This window comes from Nannobrachium achirus, assembly GCF_963921795.1.
Source record: "Nannobrachium achirus genome assembly, chromosome: 4".
In the NCBI taxonomy this organism is placed as follows: Eukaryota; Metazoa; Chordata; class Actinopteri; order Myctophiformes; family Myctophidae; genus Nannobrachium; species Nannobrachium achirus.
Window position 1 is genome coordinate 19,662,940 of NC_137813.1, and position 25,678 is coordinate 19,688,617.

Below are 25,678 nucleotides of genomic sequence, written 5' to 3' on the forward strand. Positions count from 1 at the left end.
CCAAATACCAGCAGAAACACGATAAATGCAGCAAGACAGACAACCTTGTGACTGCTCAGTGCTCAATGGGCTGATAATAATGCATTGTAGGAGACCACTCCAGCTAATATTTATTTTGTGAATAGGTCAGGTGACAATTCTGCTGATAACTGGGACTGCATGTAGATAAAGTAAGAAGCAAGACAAAGAAAGGAATAAACAGACATCTATAGCAGCTGGATAGTTATGTAAAAAAGGTAAACTTTTTTTATTTGTGTTGTAACTAAATAAATCAATGCAATATAAAGTAAAAAAGGCAATATAGTTGAGTTCTATAATAGTTTTGCAATGTAAAACGGTTGCTTAAAACGGTGAGGCAAGTGGTAAAGTACACAAAAAGGAACAAACTGTGACACGGTCAGAAGACCATATAAGTCAACAGCTCAGCTCAGAGCTTTAAGAGTTTTGGTGACAGAACTAATGCAAAAATACTCATTACGACGATGCACTACAGATCAACATCACTAATTCACCTCATAAGACACAACATTGTCACTTGGCTGTAAACGTGGCACACATAAGGCTGCAGGACTACTCATTTTAAGTCAAATAATATGTCCACTTAATCACTTATGCCCAATTTTATACTTTGTTTGTTGTACGGTGGTGTCATGTGGCAGAAATAGCCGATCTTTGCCATAATTAATTTTTGCAATGACATGCCCAAATAGGTTGAAATTGGAAAAAAGAGTAAAATAGACAATCTCACATACAGTATGTAAATTCAGTATAAATCATCTGGATTTGAGCTTGGCCCTGACTCATAGTGCTGTAGTCTCTCCGTCTGTCAGGGTTCTCTCTATGCAGTGGTTCTCAATGGGATGTGACATTTCTGCTCATCATGAAGTCATGACCTCCAGAATATTCAATTAAAGTCCAATATTGTTCTCTGCCCTCAGTCCTCTCAGAAAAATCTAACAAACAACTTTTAAGCACATGTGCCATGATTATCAATAATCATGATGGTAACAAGATTTTGTGGTTAGAAATATCCCACGGTGGTGCTAGAAATTAGCCTCCCCCTGATATAGTATGTCACATACAGTAGATCTGATAAATGATCAACACTACTAAACATACAAAGAATGCTAAAAACAAGGCTGGAGTTGCCATATTTCCATTTAAGCGTAATCACTTACTCGTCAATCAACCCAACGTCCCTAAAATGTAGTTTTTAGGATTTAAGCGGGTTGCACACCGCACTGCGTTTTTTCATTGCGTTTTTGAAATTGGAAATCCGTAGGCCAGGGAGAGAGAGAGGAAAGAGAGAGAGAGCAAGGGACTCAGTTGTGACAGCTGTGAAAATCGGGGAAAAAATCAACCCTGGTCCGAAAATAAATACGAAACGGGCGGCAGTGTGCAAACGTGATTGACATAATGTGAGGTTGTTTTTTTGTTTTGTTTTTTTAATTGTATTTACGTGCTCCGAAATTCGCTCCGATATTCGGCCCCAAAAACGCAGCAGTGTGCAAAGACCTTTTCTCCTAAATCCACCAGTTAAGAGCTAGTTTTAGCATTAAGAAGACATTTCATGAATACAGCATTTGTCCTCCAAATGCAAGATTAAAAGGGAAACAATAATAATTTCCATATTATCCATACTGACAGAGAAAATGACCCTTTCCCATCTATTTCAGACATTCTCTGTGTTCCTACAGTTCCCATGATTCATTTAGCTGGCAAGCACTGGTCAACCTGATTCATATGCTCTTAAGTCAAACTCACTATTTTGCAGAACAATAACAACTCTATATGTTGAAAATCCTGACATTTCCCTCTAAGATATTGGCAACACACCAGAGACTAGCGGGATTTGATGACAATGAAATTAACCTTATCTGCTAATTAGGTTTTAAAATTGGATGACAGGGGGCACTTAACTCAGGTGGTGCCCACCACGACTGAGACTAGGGGTTAGAACGGCGCCTCCAGCTTGACCAGGTGTTCATACGAGCATGTGTCGTGACGCCTACAGGTTGGTCGAAGGTGTCATCAGGAGTATTGAACTATAAGGCAGGGGTCTTCAACGTTTTCAGGCCAAGGACCCATTAGTTGAGAGAGAGATGAAGCAGGGACCCCCAAAACCTTTTCATATGTTCAATATGGTTTCATCGTTTGACAGCACAATCATCAGTGTATTTTGGACTCATGTCAATTTGTGTTTTCAGACATTTAACCACTTGAACCGTCAATACTTAATACACTTCGACCTTTCACTCTGACCTTTCACTCTGTACTTAGTCTCCGAATATGGACCCACATAGGGTTCAAGTGGTGAATATAAAAAAGGTGTTCTATCACACAAAGATTTGGAGGACCCCCTGTAGTAACTCTGAGGTAAGGAGTAGGGTGGTTGGACCACATTTGCAACGTCCTTCCAGTGAAGTTCCCCACTGGCAGGTGAAAAGAAGTGGAAGGCATACAGAAGTGGAGTACAACCCCGCTTCTTTTGCCATAAAGTCCTATCTGATCTTGATTTCAAAACAGAGGCAGTTGAAGGACTCACACTCTGGAGGTTGGCAGGTACAGGCACAGTCCCACCTGGGACACTGTGGAGAAAAGAAGTGGGACAGTTGGAGCAAAGTAACAAGTAGATCGGGAGTGGCTAATTGTTGATCAGCCGTTAACACAAGAAGGGCACAAAAGCTCATCGAAGTATCACTGTTACCTTTTTGTTGCGTTATAAGATTAATTATTTACGTACTCGGCTCTTAAAGAGAGAACTTATCCATTCTGCTGTGTCAACAAACACATACTGCAGGCCACTTGAGAGAGCTATAGCGGTGACTTTTGGGCTGGTTGGTAGACAATTTACAGCTTTTAAGGTCATTACATATCAGGCATGACGAAAATTGTCATGAAGTATTTTGCAAATGCGAATCAAAACGATTCATATAGTTGATGTCTAATTTATACAGGTTGATTGATGCTTTCATTCGTGAAAAACTGACCTTGTTCTGAGTATACTGTAACTATAAATTGCATCACTTTGTTTTTATGTGCATGTACTCACAAACAACAGTTGGAAAACATTCCAGGCCTATAAATTGCATGTGGACCATATTTTGGATCTGATCCCTGTCTTGTCTCACATATCTCTCCTTTCTCTGTGCCGTTCGGTTCTTGACTACATTAACCTATCTCTAATACAGCATAAAATGCAAAAAATCAAGAAATCTAAAAATAATCCCGCTACTTTTAGTCCCAGTCAATGACCAGCATTTCTCAGCCCTCCGAATAAATCACATCATACAAAATACAGCAACCTTTTCCCTATAGATGATTGGTTTAGGATTTACTCACCGAAGGAGTGGGGTGTGATTGGTCCAGGCATGAGCAGAGGTTTGGTAGCTGACAATCACACATTTCACCCCATGTCAAACACTGTTCACATGGGTTGATATCTGGACAGCAGTCACCACACACACAAGAACAACGGTCCTGTGGAGCACGGGAAGGCATAACGGTTCATTACTATGGCTTGGTGTTTAATCGCTCAGAAAGATATTCTTGGTATATTATTACTTTTAGTAGGGGTAACCTATACTTAGTTGTGCACTGCAATAGCTGATCTACAAGCTCCCAGTGTTCTGAGATGCTAGATCATACTACACAGTTCTTGTGGACAAGCAGTTTTGTGACGGGATTATAGGATTTACTGTAAATGAGTGATTCTCAAAACCTTTTCCATGTCAAGTACCCCCAAATTATTTCTATGAATAATACTTTTCATTAGTTCAATATGTGTAAATCAGTCACTGCCTGTAAGAAACCCCTATGTATGGTGCATATACATGTGCACGTGCATGGTGAACGTGCAAATTGCTTTAAGGGTCCCGGTTTGAGGTCCCGGTTTCAGGGGCTGAATATATGGTCACCCTAATTTTGATTCTATATTAACTAATTTAGCTGGGGGCCCCTTTGAACACACTCAAGGACCCCTGGTGTAATTAAGCTGTGTAGAGGACAGCAGCACTGACTGGACAGTGTACAAACCCTGAGGCAATGATAGAGCCACAGCAGCAGCCCAAGGACAATCATGTAGAGACCCACAACGATCATCAGCACGCCGGGAAGAGGGAGAGCGAGCTCCCACACAGGCAGCACCTGAGGACCAAAACATAAACACGTCTCACTATTAGGGATGGGACGATATGAAAATGTCATATCACGATTATTGCTACAAAAGAAATCACAATTTACGATATCGCGTTAATCAAAATCCATTATCCTGGGGCAGAACATTTGCCAAAAAATTGCCAATCTACAACGAGTCACAACTGAGCTTGTAGATCGGCTATTTTTTGGCAACAACATTTGATAGAGAGTGAAAAAAAGAATGTATCAATCAAGTACGTATATATAAAAGTACCTTTACCAAATTGTAGTGGGTTTAAATGTTACCGGATATGCAGCTCGGCAAATAAAAGGTGAATTGATCCCAGTGCATGACGGAGGACGATATCACAATAAATGAAATCTCCACAATACGATTATCGTGAGTGTTTTCATAATATCGATAATATCACTTATCTTCCCATCCCTACTCACTATAAACAGAGTCACAGACAGAAAGATCTCTCACTGAGACGCAGACAGAAAGATGTTTCTGTATCCACACTTATCTGTGTAACTAAATGTCTCACCCACCATAGTGTCTGCCTTAGAGGTCCACTGCAAACATCAAAGCGTTCACATCCATTCTGTTGGGATGTCCTCCTGGGAGGGACAGAGGCCAGAGTCTAGAGAGCCACCAGCAGCATCTGTTAGAGGCGAGCTTCAACGATACTTCATCTTCATCTACTTCAGCAACTCCACCATGGTCGTGGGTGGCTCTCTAATGGTTTGCATGAAGACAAATGTTAATTCTGCAAGTTACTGATATAATCTATGACTGTATGTGGTAGTCTGATTTTGCATGCTTGCCAAGTTAACAGGGTTATTATAGTTTAAGACTTAGTTTAAAACTAAAAGGGGGGAAACTAAATAAGCATTTGCATATGAAAAGTTTTTAAGCTTCTAATAAACCTTTATCAGTTTCAATTATAAATCAAACGAACCAAAAGTAAACACCAAAACACCAAACAAACAGCCTACTAATATTTCCAAACTATAACAACTCGCTTGCAAACGTTAATTATACACGAATTAAGTCAATAACTAGAAGCTATCTTTGCAGGGCCTATTAAGAGTTCTTTTTTGTAAAAGGAAAAAAATCGAATTTAGACTATTACTCTATAACTAACTACCATTGATGGCTTGTTTAGGCTATAATAACAATAAACGTCTCCAGAGTCCAAACATAGCCAAATAATGAGACGTATAAGTTACCATGCACCGTCAATGTCGAAGTTGTAAGACTTGTTTCGTGATGGTATTTTCCCTTCTCTTTTATTTTCTTTGTTATTTGTCGTTTTTTAAAACAACAGCGACATTAGCTTGTTGGCTAAAATATTGAGCGTCTCCATCATGTTGCTATAGGAACTGAAGACGGGACCCAAGAAGGGTCAAACTAGATGCACATAGAACGCAACTATGGATCTATGTGCAAAATTCACCCAAGATGCCACATTAACGGACCAGCAGCGTCACCCTGTGGAGAAATAAGGAACATCACTATGACCGAATATCTGGATTAGAAATTATACAAAGTGGGGTAGAATTGCCCGTAGTTGGCAACTTCGCATATATGACTGGTTGTACCAAAATAAAATAAATAGATAAGGATGGGGGGGTATTCTTTTACTGATTTTGATTGAATACTTATTAGTTTGCATAGGAAAAGTATGTATGTAACACTCACTTGGCCTGAGCTAACAGAGGGGTGCATTACTGCATTTCCAGGCTGGTAGAAATACAGCCCTGCTGAATATTTGCGTCCACACATGTATACTGTAACTGGTGACCCCAGAATTATTACTCTACACATTAAACCAGCAGAAGATTTCCATTAATGTTTAAAACAAATATTTATTGTAAGACTCTTCCACTGTATTTACACATAAATGAACAATGCAAAAATATTAGTTAGCCTAATTAATAGTTTACAGCAATAAAAAAGAAAAAGAAAAAACAGCATATAGAAAAATGGCACTGGAGTGAATATCGTGAGTGAGTATTGTGTTTCACATATTGGTTCATGAAATCATGGTTGACATAACATTCAGATTCAATGTGACACCATTTGAGAACCATTCATTGTGACAACTGAGCAACAGTTGTACAATAATAAAGTCTATATGTGCTTATTATTTGACGCGTGAGCATCACACATAGTAAAGGAAAATCACATCATTATTCAGTCGATCAAGTCTGATGCTCTGCTGTCCGTCATGGTTCCAGAGCCATGTCTGCAGATCCAAATGTATATGTGTGTCTTCGAGGCTGTTCAGGAGACAAGGAAAACAATTGAGCTTCCACAGCTACTGGTGTGGTTTCAAACCATGGAGAGAGAGAGGGGTTAGGGGTTCCATGTCACCATGTGTAGCTCAATGTGCTCAAAGTCAAATAATATTCATTTATCTTTGAAAGTGTAAGAATTTACCCGTAAAGCCAGTTTTATATTTGTCGTGCGCCATGAAAATATCTGATCTACAAGCCCCCAATTCAGTGTGCTGCAACATTTTGTGATGTTGTAGATCTGCTATTTTCTGCTTGCAGACAATACATAATTGGAACCACAGAGATCAAGTGTGTGTGTGTGTGTGTGTGTGTGTGTGTGTGTGTGTGTGTGTGTGTGCGTGTGTGTGTGTGTGTGTGTGTGTGTGTGTGTGTGTGTGTGTGTGTGTGTGTGTGTGTGTGTGTGTGTGTGTACCTTCTCATCACAGCAGCAGCAGAGACAGTGGATAAGCACCAGGACAAGCAGCAAGAGAATCAAACCTTGACAAAATGGAGTAAACAAAACACATAAGGAGACAGTGTTGCACATCATGTGTGTACACCAAGCATTGTGCATGAGTTTCTCAGTCTCATTAATTATAAACTGTATAACCAGGGCAGGCGAGGGTTCATCAATATGGTTGCCGTACATGGACAAATTCAAAAATAGTGAGTGTATAGCAGATCTACAAGCTCAAAACGCTTAGCTCCGCACCGCGTTTCGAGCTTGCAGATCAAGTAGTAGGGCATTCATATACCAAAAAAGTGAAAATAAAGACAAAAGTTGTGTTCGCCATGGCCATTCGAAAAGCAAAAGGAGGATGGGGAGAGACATGTTCAATAACGAGAGCATTATCATCGGGACAAATCAAGGATATTTTATAGTGTAAAGAAATGTGCTTCAGGAAATAGTGTTTACTGTCAATATTCCAGGATGACCTCCCACTTGGGTAATGACGCCCCCTGGCGATCATTCAGAGAAACTACTTCAGCTCCCGTACTAACGTAGGTAGGAAGGGCCTGTCACTCAAACCGGAGTGACCCGCCTCCAGGCTATATAAGCCCCCGGAGGCGGAAGTAACATCCTCTTTTCACTCTCTGCGATATCACTTTCAGATAAGTTGAAACTCAGCCTTTGTATTTTATTCTTCGCGCATTAGCCTAAAGCGGTGGCATTGGAGTCGCCCACCGGCGAGTGTAGAATTATACCCGTACTTAAGAATAATTATTCTTGTCCCGTCCTAAACCGACGGTTTTCTTTTCTATAACAAAGAAATTTACCGCTTGTTCAGGCTTCTGCCCGAACCAAGCGTGGCCTAGCTTTAGCCGTTAGCTTGTTAGCTCGTCAGCTTCCTTTGTTAACGTTAGCTACACTGCTTCGCTATGAACCCTCTTGCTTTCTGCCGAGGGAATGTATGTTTGTTCTGCTGTTAGCTTGTTAAGGCCTCTGCCTGAACCAAGCGTGGCCTAGCATTAGCCGTTAGCTCGTTGCTCGACAGCTTCCTTGTTAACGTTAGCTACATGTTTCGCTATGGTCCCTCTTGCTTTTCTGCCGAGGGAATGTATGTTTCTGCCTGAACCAAGTTTGGCCTAGCTTTAGCCGTTAGCTCGTTGCTCGACAGCTTCCTTGTTAACGTTAACTACACTGCTTCGCTATGGTACATCGGTTCCACCTGGCTAGGGCAGGCCTCGGAGCCTGCGCTCCACCAGGAGGGCTTAACGCTCTGGATCCTACAGCCCAGGCTGTCCGCCCCAGGCGGCCCGCACCGATAGTCAAGGTGCGGCGCTGCCGTCCGGGGCACCGCTTGTTCAGCAGCGCGCCTTGGTCAAGATGGCGCCAAGCGACGTGAGACACCGCCTGCCGTGCAGCCGACCGCAGCTAGCTCCACTGTCACTGGAGCTGGCGGGTCTGGCGGAGTTACCGCGAGGAAGGTGACTAAGAAGTCTAACAATATCCCTCCGGTGACCATTTCTCCTACGGGCGCGGTGCCTAAAGAGTAGCGTTGTGATGTGACCGTCGGGGACGTCCCCTTCGACGTGAACTTTAACAAAGCAGTCCGATCCTTCAGGCGCGAATCGGACCTGAGCTCCAGTCAGAGCTAGGGTTCGTACTCAGGATACTCTGAGGACGAGAAGGAGGGGGACATGGCGGAGGAGGATGGCTCTCGCCCTGTCTTTACAGTGAAAGGTAAGGCTCCTGCGGCGCCAGCACTTCAACTGCCCCTCCACCCGCCAGTCAAGCGGGTGGAGCGGGTGGAGCGATGGCAGAGGACTTTGGTTTTCTGCAACGGAGATGTTGGATTCACTAAAGCGCTACAATCCTCATGGAAGTTACACAAGCACAATCTTTTCTGGGTTCTGTCAGACCCCAGTATAGAGTGGTGGGCACGACGTTTATTTTCTGTACCCCGCGTCGGGGAAATGAAAATGAGAATGTCAATGTATATGCCTCCTGTGTCCCAGATAGATCTGTTGAAAGAACAAAGTCTGTTTCTGTCCAACTCTATTGCACTAGCACAGATGACTCCATCTTGCATGACTCCTGTAAAAGTGTTGAAAGTCCTGTCAGGACTTTTTAATCAATCAGGGGTTTTATCAGCAACCAGTATTGTTAATGTCAAACATTTATATGGTTCCTCTTACACGCGAGGGGAATATCCCTCGCGTGAACAATGCAATGAATTTAACGATGAGTCACTAATTCTGTCGGCCTACTATGAGCCCTCGTCACGGGACAAGCATGAAGGCCATAGCGCAGGTATTAAACGTAAAAGTTCCTCCCCTGTCAGGGGAGAATGCTTTAGTTGCGGACATTGTAGAGGGGGATTGTGTTGGGGCAGGGGTCCGTGGTGTCACCCGGTTCCCCTCCCCCCAAACGAGGACGTTTATTTTCCCCGCGTCGGGGAAATAAAAATGAGAATGTCAATGAATATGCCTCTTGTGTCCCAGATAAATCTGTTGAAAGAACAAAGTCTGTTTCTGTCCAACTCTATTGCGCAGACGGCTCCATCTTGCATGCCTCCTGTAAAATTGATGTAGTCCTGTCAGGACTCCTTTGTCAATCACAGGTTGTGTCAGCAACCAGTAATGTTATGTCAAACATTTAGATGGTTCCCCTTACACGCGAGGAGAATATCCCTCGCGTGGTCAATGCAATGAATTAACAATGAGTCACAAAATTCTGCCGGCCTACTAATGAGCCCTCGTCAAGGGTCAAACATAAAGGCCTTCCCCGCGTCGGGGAAATGAAGATGAGAATGTCAATGTATATGCCTCTTGTGTCCCAGATAAATCTGTTGAAAGAACAAGTCTGTTTCTGTCCAACTCTATTGCACAGACGACTCCATCTTGCATGCCTCCTGTAAAATTGATGTAGTCCTGTCAGGACTCTGTAGTCAATCACAGGTTTTTTATCAGCAACCAGTAATGTTATGTCAAACATTTAGATGGTTCCCCTTACACGCGAGGAGAATATCCCTCGCGTGGTCAATGCAATGAATTAACAATGAGTCACAAAATTCTGCCGGCCTACTAATGAGCCCTCGTCAAGGGCCAACATAAAGGCCTTAGGACAGGGGCTAAGATAAATGCATGCCTCCTGTAGTAATGATGGAGTCCTGTCAGGACTCGATAATCAATCACAGGTTTTATCGGCAACCAGTAATGTTAATGTCAAACAATTATGTGGTTCCTCAAGCGCGCGAGTGGGATATCCCTCGCGTCGACAATATGACTCCTTTATGCATGCCTCCTGTAAGAATGATGGAGTCCCGTCAGGACTCTTTAATCAGTCAGAGGTTTTATCAGCAACCAGTAATGTTAACGTCAAACAATTATATGGTTCCTCATGCGCGCGAGTGGATTTTCCCTCGCGTGAGCGATGCTATGAATTTAACCTTGAGTCAGAAATTCTGTCGGCCTACTATGAGCCCGGGTCAAGGGACAAGCATAAAGGCCTTAGAGCAGGTATTAAACGTAAAAGTTCCTCTCCTGTCAGGGGAGAATGCTTTAGTTGTGGGCGAGTCTGTTTATCAGTCGAATCGCTTTGCTCTTCCTGTCGCTCTATCGAGCGAAAACCGAACGCTTCCGGTTTCACCGGATACGGATTCGCTAGCTCCCCGCTTCCGGTCCGGCCGCAAAAAAGCTCCGCTAGTCAAGCGGTACAATCAGAAGGTGTTCCCGCCTTGCGGCCTATTGAACCCCTGCGCTCCGCATCCGGGTGTTCCGGATACGGATACGCAGGTTCCCCACTTCCGGTCCCGCCGCAAAATAGCTCCGCTAGTCAAGCGGTACAACCAGAAGGTGTTTCCGCCATGCGGCCTATTGAACCCTTGCGCTCCGCATCCGGTCGTTCCGGATACGGATACGCAGGTTCCCCACTTCCGGTCCGGCCGCCAAAAAGCTCCGCCGTCACGGAAGCACAGTGGTGGGGTTTCTCTCGCTCAAAACACGCTAGCACGCTGCGCGCGCCAGTGGAAGTTATGCAACCCGAGCCATTGGGTATTTCGAACGATAACCAGGGGTTACAGGTTACAGTTCGCAGACATACCCCCGCTTTCGAGCAGGGTTATTCATACCAGGGCGCGTGGTTTAAAAGCAAGTCTTTTGAGAGAAGAGATCAGCTCATTGCTAAGCAAGGGTGCTATAGTGGAGCTGGACAGGACCCAATCCCGCATGGGATTTTGGAGCCGTTATTTCCTGGTGCCCAAAAAGGGGGGGGGGCTACGTCCCATCCTGGACCTAAAGGCACTAAACGTGTACCTGAAGAAATACGTTTTCAGGATGCTAACTGTACCCACCATGTTACGGTCGGTCAGGCAAGGGGATTTCCACTGTTCAGTGGATCTGAAGGATGCTTATCAGCACGTCCAGATTTATCCCCCACACAGGAAATTCCTACGGTTCGCCTTCGAGGGTCGCCTGTACGAGTATATGTGAGGGGGTGGAAGTAGCGTTATCCTTTTCATTTTTTATTTTCTTTAATAATTGTTTGTTTTTACAATTATTTCCTTTTGTTTGAGCATGTTTTGTATAATTTCTCTAATATGTTTCGTTGTGATAATGCTATATTGCTGTCTCCCTCTAACAACCTCCTCTCTTTCCATGTGTGAGTCTGACTGCGAACTGATAGGATAACTAGACGCCGGTGCTGGCCAATGTATGGGGGACTGACGTCATGACCAGCCAATGGGCGGCTGGCAGAGTGGGAGGCGGCCCTTTAAGAGGAACGCCAGGCTCAGTCTAGGTTGACAAGCAAGGGGCGCAGACGTGTGTGTGGAGCAGGCTGAGGGAAGTGACTCAGGTGGCCGGCTGTGATGAGCAGAGAGACAGGCACAGGCCGAGCCAGGCAGTAACTGAACTGAACCTTATTGAACTAAAGTGCTAGGACCGAGTAGCGCTTTACCTTACAAACCCAGCGGATTCCAGACGGTGATCCGGGTGTCAGCGGTACCAGGCAGGGTCCGGCCATCCAGAGACGAGTGAGAGGGTCCTGACGAGCCGAACCGGCTACCCGGCTAACGAGAGGGGTCGTTGTGACTACTGTGGTGTCGTGCGCACTATTCGCAGCGGCAGGTCACAAGCCTGCCTGCGTGTGAGTATCCAATCCTGTACACCACTGTCACTAAAGTCACTGGCCTAGAGTTGAGCTGTATAGTCGTCACGACAAGGATACTGGCGTATTCTTTGTATTCACAGAACGGTGGACTAAAGACGTAGATGACCAAAGATGAGCTGTGTGCCGCTGTGTGTGCCATCCCACCTGCTGTAGAAGTCACTATTCCCACCTGCTGAAACGATACTCTGCCTATTATTTCATATCTGCTTAGTTATATAACATTTATTCGTCCTTAAATCTGCGCTCCTTGCATTATAATTAATTATCGTAATTATTATACTATTACGATTTGAGGCCTTAACGAGCCGGTACCATAAACTAAGTGCACTTTAATTGTCACCAAGAACGTTACGATAAGAGAAAGAAGGGGGGTTTGAATTAATGTTTTATTGTTGACAGTGTTCTTATTTTTAGTTTTTAGTTAGTTGGCGCCGTAGGATTTTAGGGGTCCCTTTTATTTATTATTGTGTTTTTGGCGTGATAGAGGCCGCTGTAACCTAGTAATAAAGATTGTTATACTTTTCTAAACTGTCGTCCTGGTCATTCTCTCCTCATGATTTATATTGCTCTGGTGTTCCGTAAACGAACTTGTGTGTCCCTAAAGGTTGTGCCTTTTGTGCACTTATTTTCCTCTTTAAACGAGGTGGCGTTGTCGGAAACTTATAATTATACAATCTGCTAATGATAATACTTAATAATATACAACAAACCAAAAAGGTGTATTTACAATTATTTATTGGCAAATTCAGTAACAAGGTAATGACAAAGGTACCAGTTTAAACACTGGCGGTTAATGTGAGTTGGGCCACCCTTACATAAATTGGCGTTTGTAGCGGCAGGATCGGACACAGAGCAATATAGAGGAGAGAGTGAATAAGTGTGTAATTGTGAACTTGTTAATATGATGATGATGCCGGTGTATCCGGGCGCCCCGTGGCTGCCCACGTTTGGAGGTACAGAGGGTGAACTTAAGTACAGGGAATGGAAAGTACAGATTAAAGGGCTATTGGGGACGCAAGATGTTAATGAGGCTAAAAAGGTTGCCATTCTATTACAAACCTTGACTGATGAAGCTAGACGGCAAGTTAATGTGTTAGATGAGGGGGATCGAGATACTGTGGCCAAAATCTTTGCTCATCTAGATAACGTGTACAAGGAAACAATCCCTGTTGCAAAGGTACGCTCACAATTTTATAGTTGCGCACAGCGCCCTGGAGAGAGTGTCAGTGCCTTTATTCTGAGACTTAGAGAATTATTTTGTGGGTTGCGGCGTTATGATGCGACTACAGCCCCCTCCGAGGCCGTCTTGAAAGACCAGTTTCTTATGGGGTTAACTGAGGGCCCACTTGGTCAAGCACTGAGAATATATGCTCGACGCCACCCTGACGAAGACTTCGCCGCGCTGCGACAGGAGGCCTTGACGTTGGACACGGAACATGGAGGTACGCCAGCTACTGAAATCGCTTGTCATGCTATTAACCCCGTAACTGTCCCTGTGCCACCACAGACCTCTGCGTGGAGAGATGAGCTGAAGCGAGAAATAATGGAGGATGTCAAGACGCAGTTGCACGGTATGACGAAAGAGTTGATGAGTGAACTCCGACCGCTCATCCAGGCTGCCGCTCCTGCTGTGCGTCCCCAACCACCGCCGTCTGAGGCGTCCTATGTGCCACCTGCGCGCCGGTACGCGCCACCTCAGAGATATGAATGGGATGGGGAGGGGAGGCCCATATGCCGTCAATGCAAACGGTCAGGACATATAGCTAGATGGTGCACTACTAATCAGCCGTCGTTAAACTAAATCGTCCTGTTGCCGAGGTCCAGGCAACAGGAGTCCCCTTATCTGTGACACATACTCGGGCCAATGATGCATTTATCGGGCAATGCCCCATGATTAAAGTAAAGATGGGAGGCGTTCACTTAAAAGGGTTGCTTGATACAGGGTCCCAAGTCACTTTAATGCAACAGAGCTTATTTGAAGAACACTTCTCTCAAACTGATTTAGGTGCAGGGCCACTTGTGTTTAAATTAAGGGCAGCAAATGGCCTTGACATACCGTACACTAGTTATGCGGTATTTGATTTGGAGCTAGAGGGAGTGCAAGTCCCAGGGCGAGGGGTCGTAATTGTTAAAGATGAACACTGTACGCAGCCTTTGATTATTGGCATGAACGTAGTGAGTGCATGCTGGCGTACACTGTTTAAATGGCCTGGGAGGGTTGCGTTTCCCTCGCGTCAAGCGAACGCGTTGTGGCGAGACGCATTCGCTGCCTGTAAAAGAGTTGAGGCTGTGACTAATGATGACGGGTCTTTGGGTTATGTGTGGCCCGTCAGTCGCCAAAGGATTCGGGTCCCCGCCCGCAGTGAAATGGTTGTATGGGGACGCACACGTCGGGGACCGGGAGGAACTGACTTTGAGGCTCTGGTCGAGGCGCTACCAGACATGAAGGAATTGGGGTTGGCGCGCGCCTTGGTTACGGTACGGGGCGGGCGGGTCCCTATTCGTCTCTGTAACCCCTTTCCTTATAGCCTGACGGTGAGGCGCTATCAGAAGTTGGGGAAACTGTACCCTGTGCATGATGCTGATGTTCGGGGAAGTCAAGATCTGAGCCTGTCCATGTCCGCTGATGGCCTGGTGGATGTTGCCCTGGTGAGCGCTGCGGAAGACGGACCCGTGCGCACCCTATCCCAAGAACTCGGTGGGCTGGCTGATCGCACTGACCTGCCCGAGGGAGAGAAAGAGGGACTGCAGTCCATGTTGCTGAGATGGGAAAAGGTGTTTGCTGTACACGATGAAGATTTCGGGCGGACGGACGCCGTGCAACACCAAATCCACACAGCGGGCGCCGCACCCATTCGTGAGCGACACAGGCCACTGCCGCCCTCCATGTACAAAGAAATGAAGGCCTTGTTAGGTGACATGTTGGCGAAAGGAGTCATCGCGGAGAGCTGTAGTCCGTGGGCCGCACCGATTGTGCTGGTTAAGAAGAAGGACGGCAGCTGGAGGTTCTGCGTGGACTACCGTAAGTTGAATGCAGTTACCCATAAAGACGCGTTCCCTTTACCTCGTATTGAAGAAACATTGACCAGTTTGACTAAAGCACAGTGGTTCTCGACTCTTGATTTGGCCAGTGGGTATTGGCAAGTAGGCATGGATCCACGTGATCAAGAAAAGACTGCCTTTACGACCCCACTGGGTCTGTTTGAATTCAAACGAATGCCCTTCGGGCTGTGTAATGCGCCTGCTACGTTCCAGAGACTCATGCAGCACTGTTTAAGTGGACAAGTAGCTGAGTCTTTATTAGTTTATTTGGACGATATTATTATCTACTCCCCTGACTTTTGTTCTCATCTACAGCAGCTGGATCGGGTGTTCCAGCGACTATGGAAGCACGGACTGAAACTGCGCCTTGATAAATGTAAACTGTTACAACGTGAAGTGCAGTTCTTGGGGCATGTGGTGGACCGGGAGGGAGTGCGCCCCGACCCAGACAAGTTAGTGGCGGTGCGAGGGTGGCCAATTCCAACCACGGTGCGGGAGGTTCGTGCATTTCTGGGTCTTGCAGGCTATTACCGCCGTTTTGTAGAATCATTCGCTGCTATAGCCCGTCCACTGAATAATCTCTTAATTGGGGTCCCCGTTGATAACAAGTCCTCACAGAAACCGATTATATGGACGGCAGAATGTCAAGCTGCTTTCGATGCGCTAAAAGGTGCCCTCACCCAAGCTCCGGTGTTGGCCTATGCTGACTATGAGGAACCTTTTGTGGTATATACGGATGCGAGCAACCGGGGGTTGGGTGCAGTGCTAGCCCAAATCCAAGATGGGAAGGAACGAGTTATCGCGTATGCGAGTCGTAGTTTGCACCCAACAGAACAAAATGATGCTAATTATAGTTCCTTTAAATTAGAGTTATTGGCCCTTAAATGGGCTGTAACCGAGAAATTTAAAGATTATTTGGCTGGGGCGCGGTTCACTGTATTTACCGATAATAACCCGGTGGCGCACCTCCAGACAGCTCGCTTGGGCGCTATCGAACAACGCTGGGCGGCCCAATTGGCTTCTTTTACGTTTGAGATTAAGTACCGGCCAGGCAAGAACAATGCTAATGCTGACGCCCTATCTAGATTTCCTGTAGACACCGGGGCGGTCGCGACGGTGGAACTAACGCCCGCAGCAGGAAATGCTGGCTGGGCTGGTGCTGAGTGGCTGCGAGCGCAGAAGGATGATGAGGCTATCCAGGTGGTGACGCGGTGTGTGGAGAGGGGCATCCACCCTACGTTGACAGAGAAGAGGAGCTGGACGAAAGAGGCGGCCCAGCTGTTGCGCCAATGGACGAAACTGCGGGTGGAGGGGGGGATATTGTACCGTAATGTGACTGACCCTTACACCCAGGAAGAATATTTACAAGTTGTCTGTCCAGGTTCCAGGAGGAAGGAGGTGTGGAGAGAGATGCATGTGGCTGCGGCACATGCGGGGGTGGACCGGACGCTGGTGCAGCTCCGGCGGCGTTTCTACTGGCAAGGCATGGAGGGGGAGGTACGTCGTTTCCATGAGGGCTGTGTAAACTGTAGCTTACAAAAAACTAGGGTCGAGCCTAGAGCCCCTTTACAACCTTTCGAAGTCTCGTACCCCTTAGAAGTGGTGGCTATTGATTTCCTTACCCTGGGTCGACCTGCCGACACCTGTCAAAATATCCTTGTAGCCACAGATCTATTTACTAAATATAGCTGGGCCATACCCACACGTGATCAAACTGCTCAGACCACTGTTCGGGTGTTATGGACCCATATTATACAGCCGTACGGTTGCCCCGCCCGTTTTCATTCGGACAGAGGCGCTAACTTCGAGTCTGCGCTCATGCAACAGTTATGTAATAATTATGGTATTACTAAGAGCCGTACTACGCCGTATTATCCAGCCGGAAATGGTGGCGTGGAACGCTGTAATCAAACGGTACTTAATTTACTACGCTCGTTGGACACTGATAAGCATGGCCGATGGCCTGAGCATCTGCCTGAGTTGATTCATGCGTATAATAACACTCCTCACAGCGCCACTGGCTATGCCCCGGCGTTTCTAATGTTTGGCCGCCATCTGCGGCGCCCTGTAGACGTGGAACTGGGAGTACAGCCTAGGCAGGACAGATTTGGAGTGGGGGACTGGGTTCAGCATCACCAACGGCGGTTGAATGATGCGTATCGCACTGCAGGGCAAAGGATGGAAAGGATGGCAGAACAGCGCAAGCGCATGTATGACAAGAGGGCGGGTATCCCACCGTTGGTATCCGGAGAGCGAGTGTGGGTGAGAAATCGGAACAGACAGGGGCACGGGAAGTTGGCTTCTTGGTGGGACCCAGAACCCTTTGTTGTACTAGAAACAGTGGGCGAAGCTGGGCTAGTTTATAGGATTCGACCAGAAAAGGGTGGGCGAGATCGAACGGTGCACCGTAATGCCTTGAAAGTCTGTGTAGCGCCTCCAGAGGTGCCCCAGTGTCCCGAACCGACACCCCAGCAGCCAGTCGTGGGGCCGGTGTGGCAGCAGTGTTATGGTTTTTTCCCCGTAGCTCAACGACGTTCAGGGCGGGCTAATTTTGGGCAGCCGCCCGTACGCTACAGCCCTGGTTGAGTTGGTCGCAGGGACTGCTAATGATTTAGTAGGGGGGAGTGTGAGGGGGTGGAAGTAGCGTTATCCTTTTCATTTTTTATTTTCTTTAATAATTGTTTGTTTTTACAATTATTTCCTTTTGTTTGAGCATGTTTTGTATAATTTCTCTAATATGTTTCGTTGTGATAATGCTATATTGCTGTCTCCCTCTAACAACCTCCTCTCTTTCCATGTGTGAGTCTGACTGCGAACTGATAGGATAACTAGACGCCGGTGCTGGCCAATGTATGGGGGACTGACGTCATGACCAGCCAATGGGCGGCTGGCAGAGTGGGAGGCGGCCCTTTAAGAGGAACGCCAGGCTCAGTCTAGGTTGACAAGCAAGGGGCGCAGACGTGTGTGTGGAGCAGGCTGAGGGAAGTGACTCAGGTGGCCGGCTGTGATGAGCAGAGAGACAGGCACAGGCCGAGCCAGGCAGTAACTGAACTGAACCTTATTGAACTAAAGTGCTAGGACCGAGTAGCGCTTTACCTTACAAACCCAGCGGATTCCAGACGGTGATCCGGGTGTCAGCGGTACCAGGCAGGGTCCGGCCATCCAGAGACGAGCGAGAGGGTCCTGACGAGCCGAACCGGCTACCCGGCTAACGAGAGGGGTCGTTGTGACTACTGTGGTGTCGTGCGCACTATTCGCAGCGGCAGGTCACAAGCCTGCCTGCGTGTGAGTATCCAATCCTGTACACCACTGTCACTAAAGTCACTGGCCTAGAGTTGAGCTGTATAGTCGTCACGACAAGGATACTGGCGTATTCTTTGTATTCACAGAACGGTGGACTAAAGACGTAGATGACCAAAGATGAGCTGTGTGCCGCTGTGTGTGCCATCCCACCTGCTGTAGAAGTCACTATTCCCACCTGCTGAAACGATACTCTGCCTATTATTTCATATCTGCTTAGTTATATAACATTTATTCGTCCTTAAATCTGCGCTCCTTGCATTATAATTAATTATCGTAATTATTATACTATTACGATTTGAGGCCTTAACGAGCCGGTACCATAAACTAAGTGCACTTTAATTGTCACCAAGAACGTTACGATAAGAGAAAGAAGGGGGGTTTGAATTAATGTTTTATTGTTGACAGTGTTCTTATTTTTAGTTTTTAGTTAGTTGGCGCCGTAGGATTTTAGGGGTCCCTTTTATTTATTATTGTGTTTTTGGCGTGATAGAGGCCGCTGTAACCTAGTAATAAAGATTGTTATACTTTTCTAAACTGTCGTCCTGGTCATTCTCTCCTCATGATTTATATTGCTCTGGTGTTCCGTAAACGAACTTGTGTGTCCCTAAAGGTTGTGCCTTTTGTGCACTTATTTTCCTCTTTAAACGAGGTGGCGTTGTCGGAAACTTATAATTATACAATCTGCTAATGATAATACTTAATAATATACAACAAACCAAAAAGGTGTATTTACAATTATTTATTGGCAAATTCAGTAACAAGGTAATGACAAAGGTACCAGTTTAAACACTGGCGGTTAATGTGAGTTGGGCCACCCTTACATATACAGTACTCCCTTTCGGTCTGTCACTGAGCCCGAGGGTTTTCGTGAAAGTGACCGAAGCAGCCATCGCCCCGCTGAGACAGCAGGGCGTCAGGTTGGCGACGTACATCGACGATTGGATGATTTCAGCGAGCTCCGCCCACGAAGTGGCGCGTCACACACAAGTGGTTTTGGCTCACCTGAAGGCCTTAGGTTTCATAGTCAACCACGGCAAGAGCATGCTGACTCCAGCAAGTCGTCTTACATTCATTGGGGTCCTTCTGGACTCATCCGACATGTCGGCCCGTCTCTCAGAGGAGAGGGTGGACAGGTTTCGGGAATGTCTCGACTCCTTTCAAGTGGGCCAGGAGGTCACTTACAGGAGTTGCATGGTACTGACGGGAATGATGGCTTCCGCAGTACATCTGTTGCGTTTGGGCAGGTTTCATATGAGACCTTTTCAAAGATGGATGTTATCCCTCGGGATCCCGCCCTCCTTGAAGTACAAGAAGGTTACGGTTTCCCCTTCCTGCGCGATCGCCCTGTCTCCGTGGCTGGTGGAGGGGTTCCTCACCAGCGGAGTCTCGATTGGCGAGGTGGTTTCCCGCAAGTCGATCACGACAGACGCCAGTCTCAGTGGATGGGGAGCCACTTTCGAGGGGCGCACAGCGCAGGGGCTTTGGCCTCTGGAGATGAGGGGTCGTCACATCAACTATTTGGAGTTGATGGCTATACTCCTGGCGCTCAAGCATTTCGAGCCTTGGATTTTGCATTGTCACGTCCTGGTCAGGACAGACAATACGACGGCCATGTTTTATGTCAACAAACAGGGGGGACTGTCGTCGTTGCCACTGGACCGTCTGGCTCGAGAATTGACGGTTTGGTGCTTGTCGCGCCTCAAGTCGATCAGGGCCTTACACGTCCCAGGTCTCCTCAACAGCGGAGCAGATCTCCTGTCCAGGGGAGGTCCTCGCTACGAGGATTGGTCTCTCCACCCCAGGGTGGCGAGCCAGATTTTTCGCAAGTTCGGTCAGCCAGTGGCGGACCTGTTTGCGTCAGCGGAGAATACGAAGTGTCCGTTGTTCTTCGCGGTGAAGGGCAGTCCTCCCTTGGGGTTGGACGCCTTAGCGCACACGTGGCCGAGAGGTCTACTGTACGCGTTTCCCCCCTTCGACTTAATCCGACCCACTCTGGAGAGAGTCAGGAGGTTCGGTCTGGAGATGCTCCTGGTGGCTCCCTACAAGGGCACGTGGAGATCGGCGATCGCCCCTCTCCTTTGCGAACCGGGTTGGCAGCTGCCTCAGTGCAGGGACCTGTTGAGTCAGGCCAGGGGGGAGATCTTCCACCAAGACCTGCAGGTCCTAGACCTGTGGGTTTGGCACGTGAAAGGTTAAACCTGCTGGCAGCCGGTTTTTCTTCTGAAGTGGTTGCTACCATTCAGAGTGCTAAGGCGCCCTCTACGAGGGCGTCTTATGATGGAAGGTGGAATGCCTTTGAGGACTGGTGTGAGTCGCGTGTTCCACCTGTGGTGGCTCATGTGGCGTCAGCACAGGAAATTCTGGAATTTATGCAGAACCGCTTGAAAAGTGGTCTGGCATTTTCTACCCTTAGGGGGTATTTGGCGGCTATTAATGCCTGTCACCTGGGGGTGGCGGGCAAGGCACCTTCTAAAGTCCCGGAGGTCATCAAGTTCATGCAAGGAGTTGAACGTTTGAGGCCGGTGACTAGGTCTTTGTTCCCAGTTTGGGATCTGCAGGTGGTTCTAGGGGGCCTATGTCGGGCTCCCTTTGAGCCGCTTGTAGGGATGCCTTTGAAACTTTTGAGTTTCAAGACGGCTCTTTTGCTGGCTTTGGCCACGGCTAAAAGAGTTGGTGACCTGCAAGCTCTCTCGGTGTCTGCGGAGTGCATGCAGTTTATGAACAATGATCTCAAGGTGTTGCTCAAGCCTCATCTTAAGTTTGTTCCTAAGAACATGGTGGTTCCTAAGGAGCCTGTTGTTCTTCTGGCTTTTCATCCTCCTCCGTTTGTCTCGGTGGAGGATGAACGGCTGAATTGCCTTTGTCCTGTCAGGGCATTGAAGGCCTACTGTGACAGGACTGCTGGTTCTAGAGCTTCTTCTCAGCTCTTCGTGGAAATGGGCAATGTTCTTGTCAGAAAGCCGGTGTCTAGACCCACTCTTTCGAGGTGGATTGTGGATGTTATTAGGCTGGCTTACTCTAGTGCGGGTGTGGAAGTGCCGGCGGCACTTAAAGCCCATAGCACTAGAGGTGTGGCTACTTCGTGGGCACTGGCAAAGGGAGTCTCCGTTCAGGAGATTTGTGTTTCGGCGAATTGGTCTTCGCCTTCTACCTTTGCAGCCTACTATCACCTGGATATCGAATCCTCTTCGCTAGCGCATTCGTTTCTGGGTGCAGTTGCCTCCTCTACGTCATAGAGGAGTCGGATCTTCCCCTCCCACAGGTGGGCATGTAGCCACCTGGGGTATTTTGGGGGGGACCCTGTGTTTTCCTTATATAGTGTGTCTTACTTATAAGGCGGACTTGTCCTTTTCATTTAGTTGAATGAGGCGGACTTCGGTCTATCAGGGTCTCTCCTTATTTTCTCATGCCTTCACACCCAGGTCCGGTGGGCCTGGGACCTTCTGGGTGATGGGTCACGCCCGTTTGGGCTGTGCTCACCCGTATGAGGGGTGTGTGGGGGTATGAGAGTAGGTTGTGGCTTAGAGGGGAGTTTAAGAATCCCAAGTGGGAGGTCATCCTGGAATATTGACAGTAAACGGTAGGTTCCGTACGGAACCATTGTTTACTTAGATATGGAAGGATGACCTCCCACGTAATGCCCCTCTGTTTCACTGAATGTGGCAGAGAGTGGTATTAAGAGGATGTTACTTCCGCCTCCGGGGGCTTATATAGCCTGGAGGCGGGTCACTCCGGTTTGAGTGACAGGCCCTTCCTACCTACGTTAGTACGGGAGCTGAAGTAGTTTCTCTGAATGATCGCCAGGGGGCGTCATTACCCAAGTGGGAGGTCATCCTTCCATATCTAAGTAAACAATGGTTCCGTACGGAACCTACCGTTTTGACAGCAGAAAATTAAGTGAGTCCATGTATGTTTGTGTGGCATTCAAAGTATTTTAAGTGACTGAGTATGTTGCCAGCTGACGTTACTTGCCAGTGCTTGCTGCGATTGCTGTCGTCATAGCTGCGATTGACACAAGCCTGCGAATTAGATATGAACACAGGTGTGTGTGTGTGTGTGTGTGTGTGTGTGTGTGTGTGTGTGTGTGTGTGTGTGTGTGTGTGTGTGTGTGTGTGTGTGTGTGTGTGTGAAAATTAGTCACCCAGAGTGAGAGTAAAACTCTCCTTCAGGCTGGGTTGCCTATGCAGGGCTGTGTCAGTTGTGGGGGCGCGGCCATTCGGACCCGACAAAGCTGCAGGGAGACGTTAGAGAGCTCTGACATTGTCCCTCTTATGCAACTAACTGTAGCCACTCTGCCTTTTGAAAATGGCAGTAGGTTACGGTGCAGTAATTTTATACAGTAAGCTAGCTCACAAGTTCACAACATGTCATAACATGAAGCTTGTACATTGCCTATTTTTTGGCAAAGCTAGTTAGTGTTGAGGGGGAAAGGGGAGGCTAAAGTTCAACTAAGTTCATACATACTGTAGGGGGAGCCTGGGGAACATAGAGGTGGGTTACCTAGTGTTCTTTCCTTGCCAAATGCTTGCTCAGGGTTGGAAAACGTGTCTTTAACCTGTAGGGATTTGGCATTGTAATAGAATTATTTAACATTGTATCATTAATATAACAACTGGCCTACCTACCAACAAAGATGAAGAAGACGGCACAGGAGGCTATGTCCCAGTTAGACTGGAAGAACTCTTTGGATTCAAACCTGGACACCACATCATTGAACTGCTCCTTCACCTCTTCTCTGAGATCACTCATGCTCGTCATCACTGGTCCACACACAGATACAGAGATACAGTAGCCTACTACACATGACATGACATGACATGACATGACAACAGCTGGAATAATAATCAGTATCAATCAAGAAAAGTCTTTGCTTGCATTCAAGCTAGGGCTGTCACAATATGACATTTTACATGGCGATTAATTGTCACTCAAATAATTGGCGATTAACGATTTAATTGTGTTTTTGTCGTTGATGATTACATTTCTGTTTGGCTTTTAGGCTTTGAAGTTGTACATGGTAGATATGACACATAACCTACAAAGAAATTACTTACATATTTGACAACTTACTACTTAAAAATAACTTTGATAGTGGAAATAGCCGATCTACAAGCTCACAACGCGTCGTGAGCTTGTAGATCTGCTATTTCCACTATTTCATTTTTCAACATTCACGATTATGACGATTATGACAAAATAATTGCGATAATGTCAAATAATCACGGCCTATTTTACTCCAATACATTTACTTGAACACTTGAGTTAGATACTTTGTAGATTTTGATTATTATTAGGCCTACAAAACATACATACATTAACCACTTCAGCCTACTTTTACTTTTGGTACTTTATAAATTAGTACATTTTAGTAGGCTATATTAGCCTACTATCTATAAAGATTTTTGCCAAAATGTAGACGTTTTATTCTACACAAAAAATGAATCCAAAATGTACATCTTTTACCATACCTGTCAGTCAGTGGATGGTTTTCTTGGCGTCTGTTGCCCGGGTAAATAAATTCCCTGCTGGTAGGGTTGCACCTTGGCACACCTGTTGACTATCTATGCACTAATGCACAAGATTCATCGTACGACGGTGTCGCCTGCCTACATTCTGTCAGTTGACTCCCGTCTTGTTACCCCTCCCCCTAGTGGCGAAAATAAGAACGTCTACTCTGGGGACTTAAAGATGCAGACCATGTAGCAGTCCAGTTCAGGAGCCATGGCATTAACATACTGATTCTAGCCTACTACTAAAGGTGGTTTGTCGAAAGCAGGCAGGAACTAATAGACCAGTGGTCACAGTGGTGTACGTAGGATACCAGGGAGTCTAAAGTTAGCTTATGAATCCACTTCTACTCTGGATTCATTATAAGTAATGAGTTTAAAAGATTGGGATAGTAGGTGTGCCTAACAGTTAGTGGACAAAACATATGCTCTTATAGGGTCTTCTCTCCCTGCCCTTGGTTTCCTGCCTCTTTTAAATGAAGCATAAACAACACACACACACACACACACACACACACACACACACACACACACACACACACACACACAGACACACACACACACACACACACACACACACACACACACACACACACAATAATGTGTTCTTCCTCAAATTTGAGTTATTTTAAAAGGTGGTAATAGCTCCTGAACTGGCAGTATCATATCCATACTGCATTGCCAGAGGTGAAGGGAGCAGGGCTACCTTAATGCATGATGCTAGAATGGTGAGATGTTTGACTTGGGCTAACGAGAGTGTGTGTCGGACAGTGGCCGTGGTGGCATACATCACGTGCTTGTATGTAAATCATTTTTCTGTTCCTGACTATACAGTAAGTGATTCCACTAGGTGTCCCCCTGACAACCCCATGGCTTTGCACATGAAACTAATACTCATTTGTAATAAATCTTATTTACAGACACTGCATTACAGACAGAACCAGCTGAACAAAGAGAAACAGGGCAGGGAGGAGGGAGAGGTGGACGCCATTTGCATTGCTGACAGGCTCGGGAGTGACAGCCATAGGAGTCGGCCGGGTGACAACCACGCGAGGCATCCTGGTGGTAGGTCCTGGTTTGGCGGTGGGGAAACTTTGCGTGAGTGCGGTTAGGAAGGGCTTGAAGCGAGAGGTTTGTTGGAGGATCATGAAGGGAGGTCCGCCGGGGAGAATGAACCCTCCGGGAGGAGGGGAAATATCCTTGGGGACAGGGGGACGAAACCCTCCAGCAGGACCGAAATCTTATTTTTCCCACAATTATCTCCCTCCCTACATGTGTCACTCTTTATACACACACCTAAACTCAAAGGACCACAATGGAAATAAATAACCTTTATTGTGTTTTATCCTTTAGACAGCTGTACAACACATAGCCTATGTTTATGTAGGCAACCTTAGGCATGGGTGCCAACATTGGCACAGGGGATGGTGACAACTGGCACACTGGCAGAAGTTTGAGAGAGAGGATTTTTATCAATTAAATTAAGTCACCTAATTTGCAGCTAATTACATCCCACAATTCGACATTCATTCAAATTCTGAACTTTGACTGGGGAGATGGGTGGGTGATCGTTATAACGATGTCCTGACAATCAAAATTTCACAATCAAATGAATTTTTGATGGGGTGTCATTAAAATGAGTGTTGATTGTTGACTTGGCACACTGACTATCTAGAAAATAAAAACATGGCACTTAATTTCAAAAAGGTTGCTGACCCCTGATGTAGACTATTCGTCGCTGTCAAGCAGAAACCAGCTATCTCCTTTTTTTCCTCCATTAAATCGGTGTTAT